Below are 13,376 nucleotides of genomic sequence, written 5' to 3'. Positions count from 1 at the left end.
CCGTCTGGGAAAGAGGAGAGGAGGAGCTGGATTCCTATGAGAAGTTTATGGCTCCGTTCAGGGTGGTCTTCAATCATCCACCGGAGGGCAGAGAGGGAGGTGAGCGCCTACTCCAACTACGGCAGGAAGGCCAGACTGCTGCGAAGTATGCCCTCACCTCCCGGACAGTGGCAGCATCCAGCGGATGGAATGAGCCGGCTCTCCGAACCCTATTCAGAAGAGGACTGCGTGAAGAGATCCAGATGAGATCCAGATGGATAACCTTCTTTGGGAGTGTCGGAACCCCCATCGCCTCTCTCCCTCTGTTGACCGTTCTGGGTCAGAGCCTGAACCCATGAAGGTAGGGGCAACACGTCTCCCCGTGTCTGAGCTACGCAGTCTGTGACAGCTGGGGCTCTGACCCTATTGCGGTCAGAAGGGGCACCAGCTTCAGCGGTGTCCATTACGTTTCAACCTGGGGTCCACGAGAGCAGAGGGACAGCCCCGAGATGATCACTTTCTGCCAAACCCTTTCTAGTAGTGAAATCAATATCTGGCTGTCCCTCGTGTTGTGTCTACAACTCTAGTGGACTCCGGTGCCACGGGGAATTCTATTGACCAGGCCCTTGCCTCCTCCCTGAACGTCACCTCATACCCGCTCTCCTCTCCATTTCCTGTTCAAGTGGTGGATAGTTGACCACTGGGATCCGGGACTATCATACACATCACAGCACCGCTCACCCTGGAGTCCATACACCAAGAAATCCTTCCCTTCCTCATCATCAGTGCACCCATACATAAGATCATCCTAGACCTCCCATGGCTCCAACGTCATGACCCCACTATCTCATGGTTGAGGACGACAATCACGGACTGGGCACCCGAATGCCGGTGACCTGCTTTCCCTTCCCCTGTGGTTCCACATCAGTCGAGAGTCCTGTGGTTGCCCTTACCTCCAAGATCCCGGTGGCTGAAACCAAGGCTATGGAGGTAGGTGTACATCCGTGAGGCTCTCCAACAAGGTTTCATTCACATGACCACCTCCCCTGCATCGGTACGCTTCTTCTTCGTGGCCAAGAAGGATGGAGGGTTACGTCTGTGTATTGATTACAGAGGTCTGAATTCCTTCACCACAAAGTAACGCTATCCTCTCGCATTGGTGCCGGCCACGATCAAACAACTTTGTGGGACCTGCAGAGTGCCTACAATCTTATCCGCATCCGGTAGGGGGATGAATGGAAAACAGCTTTTCAGCACGATGTCTGGTCACTACAAGTACTTGGTGATGCTTTATGGATTAGCCAATGCTCCGTCAGTGTTCCAGGCATTCGTTAAAGAGGTGTTCCGGGACATGCTCGGACGCAAGGTGGTCGTGTATATCGACAACATCCTGGTCTCATCGGCTACCTTGGAGGATCACGTCACTCACGTCTGAGTAGTCCTGGAACGCCTCCTGGCCAACCACCTGTATTTAAAAGCGGAGACGTACCAATTCCATCAGGAGGCGGTCTCCTTTTTGGGTTACCAGATCGGCCTGCAAGGAGTGATGATGGATGGTAAGACGTTCGATGTAACCCCACTATAAAGGGGTTACAATGGTTTTTTGTGGTTCGTCAACTTCCACTGCCATTTCATTAACTTCTTGAGGGCAGGGGGCAGCATTTTCACTTTCGGAAAAATAGCATGCCAAAATTCAACTGCTTGCTACTCATCCCCAGAATATAAGATATGCATATTATTTGGATAGAAAACTCTCTGAAGTTTCTAAAACTGTTTGAATCATGTCTGTGAGAATAACATAACTTATGTAGCAGGCAAAACCCTGCGGACAAACCATTCAGAATTTGTATTTTTTTGATGTCACTGTCTTTTCAATGAGCTTTCTTAGAGACACCAGATTTCTAATGGACTTGCTTGCAGTTCCTACCGCTTCCACTGGATGTCACCAGTCCTTGGAAATCGGTTGAGGTTATTCCTTTGTGTAGTGAAGAAGTAGGGCTATCGTAAATGAGGGTCACATGAAGTACATTTTTTGAGAGAGTCACGTTACGAAAAAAGTTGCGTCAGTTTGTTTTCTTTTTGTATTGAACACAGATCATCCTGTCTTCAAATTGATCGATTATTAATGTTTAAAAATACCTAACGTTGTATTCCAAAAGTAGTTTGAAATGTTTTGGTAAAGTTTACATGTAACTTTTGATATATTTTGTAGTGACTTTCTTGTAGTGACTTTCTTTCTGGATGAAACGGTCCAAATAAATTGACATTTTTGGATATATATCGACGGAATTAAATCGAACAAAAGGACCATTTGTGATGTTTATGGGACATATTGGAGTTCCAACAAAAGAATTTCGTCAAAGGTAAGACATGATTTATATTTTATTTCTGCGTTTTGTGTCGTGCTTGCAGTGTTGAATTATGCTACTCTCTTTGTTTACTGTTGTGCTATCATCAGATAACAGCATCTTATGCTTTAGCCGAAAAGCCTTTTTGAAATCTGACATGTTGGCTGGATTCACAACGAGTGTAGCTTTAATTTGGTATCTTACATGTGTGATTTAATGAAAGTTAGATTTTTATATCATGTTATTTGAATATGGCGCTCTGTATTTTCCCTGGTTATTGGCCGGTGGGACTTTAGCTCTGTAGCCTCTCCTCTCTCTTCAAGGGTGGTCCGTGTAAGTTTCACCTGCTCCAACATCCAGATCCTACGTTGCCCCCATGGCTCCAACGGAGGTGGATGCTTCAGAAGTGGGTGTGAGGGCTGTCCTGTCCCAATGACCAGGTAATCCACAGAAATCGTATCCATGTGCATATTACTCAAAGTCTCCTGCAGAGGGGAACTATGATGTCGGCGATCAGGAGCTTGTGGTGGTTAAGTTGGAATTAGGAGTGGAGACATTGGCTGGAGGGTGCCAAGGATCCATTTCTCATCCTCACCGACCATGTCCGTATATACGGACAGTGAGGCGGCTGAACCCACGGCAAGCAAGGTGGGCCCTTTTTTTCCCTAGATTCGACTTCTCTGGCCCAGGTTCAAAGAACATCAAAGCCGATGTCCCGTCTCTACTATTCTGGAGAGGTTCCTGTCCGGAGTGCACCCATAATTCCGCCCTCTCGAGTCGTAGCCCCCATGCTCTGGTACATAGATGTGGACATTTGCTAGGCCCTTGAGAGAGAACCCACACCTGCTACCTGTCCTTATCCCACAGGGATAAGTGATTGGCTGTTGACCTGGGTGCACAGCTGTCGTCGCCGGACATCCAGATATCACACTATTCAATCCATCTTGGAAAGTACTGGTGGCCCACCTTGGCGCGGGACGTCGCTCGCTACGTCAACTCCTGTTCCATATGTGCCCAAACTAAATCTCCCTGGCATGCTCAGATTACCGACCATTTCGAATCCCACCATACCTTCTCCGCTATGCAATCTGGTTTCAGAGCTGGTAATGGGTGCACCTCAGCCAGGCTCAAGGTCCTAAACGATATCCTAACCGCCATCGATAAGAAACAACCGTGCAGCCATATTCATTGACCTGGCCAAGGCTTTCGACTCTGTCAATCACCACATCCTCATCGGCAGACTCGATAGCCTTGGTTTCTCAAATGACTGCCTTGCCTGGTTCACCAACTACTTCTCTGATCGAGTTCAGTGTGTCAAATCAGAGGGCCTGTTGTGCGGGCCTCTGGTAGTCTATGGGGATGCCACAGGGTTCAATTCTTGGACCGACTCTCTTCTCTGTATACATCAATGATGTCGCTCTTGCTGCTGGTGAGTCTCTGATCCACCTCTACGCAGACGACACCATTCTGTATACTTCTGGCCCTTCTTTGGACACTGTGTTAACTAAACTCCAGACGAGTTTCAATTCCATACAACTCTCCTTCCGTGGCCTCCAATTGCTCTTAACTACAAGTAAAACTAAATGCATGCTCTTCAACCGATCGCTGCCCACACCTACCCACCTACCCAGCATCACTACTCTGGACGGTTCTGACTTAGAATACGTGGAAAACTACACATACCTAGGTGTCTGGTTAGACTGTAAACTCTCCTTCCAGACTCACATCAAACATCTCCAATTCAAAGTTAAATCTAGAATTGTCTTCCTATTTCACAACAAAGCATTCTTCACTCATGCTGCCAAACATACCCTTGTAAAACTGACCATCCTACAGATCCTCGACGATGTCATTTACAAAATAGCCTCCAATACCCTACTCAATAAGTTGGATGCAGTCTATCACAGTGCCATCCGTTTTGTCACCAAAGCCCAATATACTACGCACCACTGCGACCTGTACGCTCGTTGGCTGGCTCTCGCATCATACTCGTCGCCAAACCCACTGGCTCCAGGTCATCTACAAGACCCTGCTAGGTACAGTCTCCCCTTATCTCAGCTCGCTAGTTACCATAGCAGCACGCGCTCCGGCAGGTACAGTGGGGAGAACAAGTATTTGATACACTGCCGATTTTGCAGGTTTTCCTACTTACAAAGCGTGTAGACGTCTGTCATTTTTATCATAGGTACACTTCAACTGTGAGAGACGGAATCTAAAACAAAAATCCAGAAAATCACATTGTATGATTTTTAAGTAATTAATTTGCATTTTATTGCATGACATAAGTATTTGATCACCTACCAACCAGTAAGAATTCCGGCTCTCACAGACCTGTTAGTTTTTCTTTAAGAAGCCCTCCTGTTCTCCACTCATTACCTGTATTAACTGCACCCGTTTGAACTCGTTACCTGTATAAAAGACACCTGTCCACACACTCAAACAGACTCCAACCTCTCCACAATGGCCAAGACCAGAGAGCTGTGTAAGGACATCAGGGATAAGATTGTAGACCTGCACAAGGCTGGGATGGGCTACAGGACAATAGGCAAGCAGCTTGGTGAGAAGGCAACAACTGTTGGCGCAATTATTAGAAAATGGAAGAAGTTCAAGATGACGGTCAATCACCCTCGGTCTGGGGCTCCATGCAAGATCTTACCTCGTGGGGCATCAATGATCATGAGGAAGGTGAGGGATCAGCCCAGAACTACACGGCAGGACCTGGTCAATGACCTGAAGAGAGCTGGGACCACAGCCTCAAAGAAAACCATTAGTAACAAACTACGCCGTCATGGATTAAAATCCTGCAGCGCACGCAAGGTCCCCCTGCTCAAGCCAGCGCATGTCCAGGCCCGTCTGAAGTTTGCCAATGACCATCTGGATGATCCAGAGGAGGAATGGGAGAAGGTCATGTGGTCTGATGAGACAAAAATAGAGCTTTTTGGTCTAAACTCCACTCGCCGTGTTTGAAGGAAGAAGAAGGATGAGTACAACCCCAAGAACACCATCCCAACCGTGAAGCATGGAGGTGGAAACATCATTCTTTGGGGATGCTTTTCTGCAAAGGGGACAGGACGACTGCACCGTATTGAGGGGAGGATGGATGGGGCCATGCATCGCGAGATCTTGGCCAACAACCTCCTTCCCTCAGTAAGAGCATTGAAGATAGGTCGTGGCTGGGTCTTCCAGCATGACAACGACCCGAAACACACAGCCAGGGCAACTAAGGAGTGGCTCCGTAAGAAGCATCTCAAGGTCCTGGAGTGGCCTAGCCAGTCTCCAGACCTGAACCCAATAGAAAATCTTTGGAGGGAACTGAAAGTCCGTATTGCCCAGCGACAGCACCGAAACCTGAAGGATCTGGAGAAGGTCTGTATGGAGGAGTGGGCCAAAATCCCTGCTGCAGTGTGTGCAAACCTGGTCAAGAACTACAGGAAACGTATGATCTCTGTAATTGCAAACAAAGGTTTCTGTACCAAATTTTAAGTTCTGCTTTTCTGATGTATCAAATACTTATGTCATACAATAAAATGCAAATTAATTACTTAAAAATCATACAATGTGATTTTCTGGATTTTTGTTTTAGATTCCGTCTCCCACAGTTGAAGTGTACCTATGATAAAAATTACAGACCTCTACATGCTTTGTAAGTAGGAAAACCTGCAAAATCAGCAGTGTATCAAATACTTGTTCTCCCCACTGTATATCTCTCTGGTCACCCCAAAAGCCAATTCCTCCTTTGGCCGCCTCTCCTTCCAGTTCTCTGCTGCCAATGACTGGAATGAACTACAAAAATCTCTGAAACTGGAAACACTTATCTCCCTCACTAGCTTTAACTTCTTATGGCTGCAGGGGCAGTATTGAGTAGCTTGGATAAAAGGTGCCCATTTCAAACGGCCTCGTACTCAATTCTTGCTCGTACAATATGCATATTATTATTACTATTGGATAGAAAACACTCAAGTTTCTAAAACCGTTTGAATTATATCTGTGAGTAAAACAGAACTCATTTTGCAGCAAACTTCCTGTCAGAAAGTGAAAAATCTGAAATCGAGGCTCTGTTCCAGGGCCTCCCTAATCGTTTGCTTGAAATCTATTAGTATACATGCACTTCATACGCCTTCCACTAGATGTCAATAGGCTGTGAGAGGTGAAATGGGGTCTCTAGCTCTTTCTATGGTCAAAAGAGAGAGCTTGGAATGACAGGACCCCAATTTCCTTTGCTCAGGAAGACGCGGAAAGGACTTTCGCATTGGCTTCTGAAAAGCTTTTGTTATAGACGGCAAATATCTCCGGCTTTGATTTTATTTGATAAATGTGACAATATCATCGTAAAGTATGTTTTTTCAATATAGTTTAATCAGATTATTGAATTTTTTTCGGGAGTTTTGGCGTGTTCCGTTCTCTGCGTTTGTTGACGATGGACAGGTTCGCGCCACTTGGCAAGTTTTGCTTGCAAATTCGAGGGGGAAAAAGGACATTCTAAATCCAAACAACGATTGTTCTGGACAAAGGACCACTTGTACAAGATTCTGATGGAAGCTCAACCAAAGTAGGACCCATTTATGATGTTATTTCCTAAGCTGTATGTCGTAATGAAGTTATTTTTAGAATTCTAACACGGCGATTGCATTAAGAACTAGTGTATCTATCATTTGCTGTACAACAAGTATTTTTTAGTAACGTTTATGATTAGTTATTTGGTCAGAATAGGTGAGTGTCAGAAATATATCCGGACATTCTGGGAAAAAGATGCTAGGTTTTCACAATGTATAACCACGGATTTCAGCTCTAAATATGCACATTTTCGAACAAAACATAAGTGTATTGTATAACCTGATGTTATAGGACTGTCATCTGATGAAGTTTGTCCAGGTTAGTGAAAAATTATATATCTTTTGCTGTTTTCTTGCGATCGCTAACTTTTGCTGCTGATAAATGGGTTGTGTTTTTGGCTATTGTGGTAAGCTAATATAATGCTATATTGTGTTTTCGCTGTAAAACACTTAAAGAATCGGAAATATTGGCTGGATTCACAAGATGTTTATCTTTCATTTGCTGTACATCATGTATTTTTCATAAATGTTTTATGATGAGTATTTAGGTATTTCAATTTGGTCTCTGTAATTGTTCTAGCTGCTTCGGTGCTATTTCCGATTGTAGCTGCAATGTAAAACTATGATTTATACCTCAAATATGCACATTTTTCTAACAAAACATAGATTTATTGTATAACATGTTATAAGACTGTCATCTGATGAAGTTGTTTCTTGGTTAGTTTGGTTGGTTCTTGGTTAGTTTGGTTGGTTTTGTGCATGCTACCTGTGCTGTGAAAAATGTCTGTGCTTTTTTCTATTTGGTGGTGAGCTAACATAAATATACGTGGTGTTTTTGCTGTAAAACATTTTTAAAAATCGGACATGTTGGCTGGATTCACAAGATGTTTATCTTTCATTTGCTGTATTGGACTTGTTAATGTGTGAAAGTTAAATATTTCTCAAAAATATCTTTTGAATTTCGCGCCCTGCACTTGGACGGGCTGTTGTCATATTGAGCCCGACACCGGCCTGCAGCCATAAAAGGTAAAGCACTAGCTGTCAGAGCAGCTCACAGATTACTGCAGCTGTACATAGCCCATCTATAATTTAGCCGAAACAACTACCTCTCCCCCTACTGTATTTATTTAGCTCCTTTGCACCCCATTATTTCTATTTTGCACATTCTTCCACTGCAAATCTACCATTCCAGTGTTTTACTTGCTATATTGTATTTACTTTGCCACCATGGCCTTTTTTTGCCTTTACCTCCCTTATCTCACCTCATTTGCTCACATTGTATATAGACTTATTTTTCTACTGTATTATTGACTGTATGTTTGTTTTACTCCATGTGTAACTCTGTGTTGTGTGTCGAACTGCTTTGCTTTATCTTGGCCAGGTCGCAATTGTAAATGAGAACTTGTTCTCAACTTGCCTACCTGGTTAAATAAAATAAACTTTTTTTTTTACCGATCTCCCCTCTGATGGTTTCACCACCATTTTGGTGGTTGCGGACAGATACCCTACCGCTCTACATTTACTGTAGCTGACACACTGTTCCAGCAGGTCTTCCGGCGCTATGGCCTTCTGGAGGACATCGTCTCAGACAGTGGCCACCAATTCACGTCACGGGTATGAAAGCCTTCATGGAGAAGCTGGGGGTCACGGGCAGGAGGAGAGGATGAACAAGGAGCTGGGGAGATTCCTGAGGAGTTACTGCCAGGAGGAGTGGGGCCCAATTCCTTCCCTGGGTAGAGTGCGCACAGAATGCATTGCATTACTCCTCCACTGGGCTGACTTCCTTCCAGTGTGTTCTGGGATATCAGCCAGTCCTGTATCCGTGGACCCCGAGCCAGACCGAAGCTCCTGCGGTGGACGAGTGGTTCAGGCACGCAGAAGAAGTTTGGAATGATGCTCACATGAGGATCCAGCATGCCGGAGCAGTATTCCATCCTGGTAATCTCGTCTGGCTCTCCACCAGAAACCTCCCACTTCACCTGCCCTGTAAGAATCTGAGCCCCCGGTTTGTGGGGCCGTTCAAGGTTCTCCGGAGGGTCAAGGAGGTAACATATAGATTACAGCTCCGGATTTCACCCTCTTTTCATGTTGCCCTCCTCAGGCTCAGTTTTGGATCAGTTTTGCCCATTAGATCATAATGAATACGATAGTATGGATAACATTCCTACTTTGATATGCTTTATGAACATGCCATGTCAACATATTTGGTGTATTATTCTGTGATAACAAATTACAGTTCAATAGATGACCATCAACAATGCAAAGTCAGTCACCCTTGTTGAACCAGGGCAGGTAGCAGGGACAGAACACGTTGAGCACAGACCCAGGAAGCCAGCAAGTGTAGCGGTCAAATGTCCTTTTACAGAACAAGCCTGGGAAACAGATAAAGAACATGACCATGAGTGTTCCATTTGTAGCATGGTTAACCAGACTGCGTGCGTTGGTTACACTGGTTTACTAGGCTATTCAATCTGACCAAGGAAAGACCACTACAACTAGCTGCCGTTCAATTCCGCCAGAAGATTTCTGGGACACTTAAAACCTCTTTGGGCTAGGTGGGGCGCTAATGACCCACCTCGACAACGTCCGGGGAAATTGCAGAACACGAAATTCAAAATACAAAATGTGTAATATTAAACATTCATGAAAATACAAGTGTCTTACATTGTTTAAAAGCTTAACTCCTTGTTAATCCAAACCCTTTTCAGATTTAAAAAAGGCTTTACGACGAAAGCATACCATGCGATTATCTGAGTACAGCGCACGCACATACCAGCATTAAAAACATTCTCCAAACTAGCAGAGGTATCACAAAATTCAGAAATAGCGATAAAATAAAATCCCTTCTTTATATCCCAAAAAAGTCAGTTTATTTGGCACGTTTGATTCAGTAAGCCACCCGTTCCACTTATTCAACATGCAGACAAAGCAATCCCAAAAGTTACCAATAAACTTTGTCCAAACAAGTCAAACAACGTTTCTAATCAATCCACAGGTACCCCAATATGTAAATAAATGATACAATTTAAGACGAAATGTAGTATGCTCAAAACCGGAGATAAATAACAAAGTGCGTGCCCTCATCCACGTGCGCCACAAGACTACAGTCCAAAATGAGAGCCACCTTGAAAAACTACAACTACTAAGTCATTTTTCAAAAAACAAGCCTGAAACCCTTTCTAAAGACTATTGACATCTAGTGGAAGCCATAGGAACTGCAATCTGGTAGGAAAAGGGGCTGAGCTGGACCCAAGGAAAGAAAGAAATATCCCAAAACACCCCTAAGCTAGACTAGCCTACTTCAATACAGCTAACTAACTCACCAGAAATACAGTGGGTGGTCCGCCCAGTTCTAACTAGTATTCTAAGACAAAGTAATCCTACGGGTAGTGTGTGCCCATGGGCGACTTGTCTTGGTACCCCCTTTTCCCACCATCAAACAAACAGTCAAACACCATAACAAAACAATACTCACAGGACAACAGACAAAGTGACATGTAGTTGCTAAACCAAATGAGAGATCTACAGAGAGATTGCATGACCGATAGATTGAGCTCCAGAGAAAACAACTGAAAGGGTTTTTAAACCAAGGGAAAGGGAATGTGATAGGGTAAGAGAAAAGGAGCAGGTGTCTTCTGATTGGTGACTGATTAGGGATTGATGATTACCACCTGTGAGGGGAGAAGGAGAGAAAAGAAATACACACAGAGGATACCTGTATCCGTAACATATGCATATCCTAGCTTCTGGGCCTGAGTAACAGGCAGTTTACTTTGGGCACGTCAGTCATCCAAACTTCCAAATACTGCCCCTTATCCTAATATAACAGAAAAAAATATGCCATCCTATTTTAAGAGGCATTCGTAAAAATATGCTTCCCCTGTAGCTCTTGCACCTCTTGTAGCACCATAAGGAAATGTTCTTTGTATGCCCTCCGACTTCTAGGACCTATGAGATTAATGAATGTATAACTTGAATTACTAAGGAGTTATTTATATGTTACAGTGTTCTTTAAATGAGATTTATATTGGGAAAAGCATCCCACACCTTGAAAGTACGCCTTAGAGAACATACAGTTGAAGTCAGAAGTTTACATACACCTTAGCCAAATACATTTAAACTCAGTTTTATCACAATTCCTGACATTAAATCCAAGTAAAAATTCCCTGTCTTAGGTCAGTTAGGATCACTACTTTATTTTAAGAATGTGAAATGTCAGAATAATAGTAAAGAGAATAATTTATATCAGCTTTTATTTCTTTCATCACGTTCCCAGTGGGTCACAAATTTACATACACTCAATTAGTATTTGGTAGCATTGCCTTTAAATTGTTTAATTTGGGTCACATGTTTCAGGTAGCCTTCCACAAGCTTCCCACAATAAGTTGGGTGAATTTTGGCCCATTCCTCCTGACAGAGTTGGTGTCACTGCGTCAGGTTTGTAGGCCTTCTTGCTCGCACATGCTTTTTCAGTTCCGCCCACACATTTTCTACACGAATGAGGTCAGGGCTTTGTGATAGCCCTCCAATACCTTGACTTTGTTGTCCTTAAGCCATTTTGCCACAACTTTGGAAGTATGCTTGGGGTCATTGTCCATTTGGAAGACCCATTTGCGACCAAGCTTTAACTTCCTGACTGATGTCTTGAGATGTTGCTTCAATATATCCACATCATTTTCCTCCCTCATGATGCCATCTAGTTTGTGAAGTGCACCAGTCCCTCCTGCAGCAAAGCACCCCCACAACATACTGCCACCCGCGTGCTTCACGGTTGGGATGGTGTTCTTCGGCTTGCAATCATCCCCTTTTTTCCAACAAACATAATGATGGTCATTATGGCCAAACATTTCTATTTGTGTTTCATCAGATCAGAGGACATTTCTCCAAAAGGTACGATCTTTGTCCCCATGTGCAGTTGCAAACCGTTGTCTGGCTTTTTTTATGGTGGTTTTGGAGCAGTGGCTTCTTCCTTGCTGAGCGGCCTTTCAGGTTATGTTGATATAGGACTCGTTTTACTGTAGATATAGATACTTTTGTACCCGTTTCCTCCAGCATCTTCACAAGGTCCTTTGCTGTTGTTCTGGGATTGATTTGCACTTTTCACACCAGAGTACATTCATATCTAAGAGACAGAACGCGTCTCCTTCCTGAGCGGTATGACGGCTGCGTGGTCCCATGGTGTTTATACTTGCGTTCTATTGTTTGTACAGATGAACGTGGTACCTTCAGAAGTTTGGACATTGCTCCCAAGTATGAACCAGACTTGTGGAGATCTACAATCTTTTTTCCGAGGTCTTGGCTGATTTCTTTAGATTTTCCCATGTCAAGCAGAGGCACTGAGTTTGAAGGTAGGCCTTGAAATACATCCACATGTACACCTCCAATTGACTGAAATTATGACAATTAGCCTATCAGAAGCTTCTAAAGCCATTTTCTGGAATTTTACAAGCTGTTTAAAGGCAGTCAACTTAGTGTCTGTAAACTTCTGACCCACTGGAATTGTGATACAGTGAATTATAAGTGAAATAATCTGTCTGTTAACAATTGTTGGAAAAATTATCTGTGTCATGCACAAAGTAGATGTCCTAATCGACTTGCCAAAACTATAGTTTGTTTACAAGAAATGTGTGGAGTGGTTGAAAAACGAATTTGAATGACTCCAACCTAAGTGTATGTAAAGTTTCGATTTCAACTGTACATTTGATTCGGAAACTATTCAGATCCCATGCCTTTTTCCACATTTTGTTACGTTACAGCCTTATTCTAATATTGATTAAATCATTTTTTTCCTCAATCTACACAATACCCCGTAATGACAAAGCAAAAACTGGATTTTAGAAATGTTTGCTAATTTATAAACCAAAAACAATGAAATATGACATTTACATAAGTATTCAGACCCTTTACTCAGTACTTTGTTGAAGCACCTTTGGCAGTGATTACAGCCTCGAGTCTTTTTGGGCATGACAGTACAAGCTTGGCACACCTGTATTTGGGGAGTTTCTCCCATTCTTCTCTGCAGATCCTCTCAAGCTCTGTTAGGCTGGGCCACAAAAGGACATTCAGAGACTTGTCCTGAAGCCACTCCTGCGTTGTCTTGGCTGTGTGCCTAGGGTCGTTGTCCTTTTGGAAGGTGACCCTTCGCCCCAGTTTGAGGTCCTGAGCGCTCTGGAGCAGGTTTTCATCAAGGAACTCTCTGTTCATCTTTGCCTCAATCTTGACTAGTTTCCCAGACCCTGCCGATGAAAAAAATCCCACAGCATGATGCTGCCACCACAATGCTTCACCGTAGGGATGGTGCCAGGTTTCCTCCAGGCGTGACACTTGGCATTCAGGCCAAAGACTTGTTTTCATCAGTCCAGAGAATCGTCCCTTATGGCAAACTCCAAGCGGGCTGTCATGTGCCTTTTACTGAGGAGTGGCTTCCCTCTGGCCACTCTACCATAAAAGGCCTGATCGGTGGAGTGCTGCAGAGATGGGAGAACCTTCCAGAAGG

The sequence above is a fragment of the Salvelinus alpinus genome, chromosome 17, assembly GCF_045679555.1.
Source record: "Salvelinus alpinus chromosome 17, SLU_Salpinus.1, whole genome shotgun sequence".
Classification (NCBI taxonomy): Eukaryota; Metazoa; Chordata; class Actinopteri; order Salmoniformes; family Salmonidae; genus Salvelinus; species Salvelinus alpinus.
The sequence above is the reverse complement of the archived record's forward strand: the minus strand, read 5'-3'. Positions refer to the sequence as shown.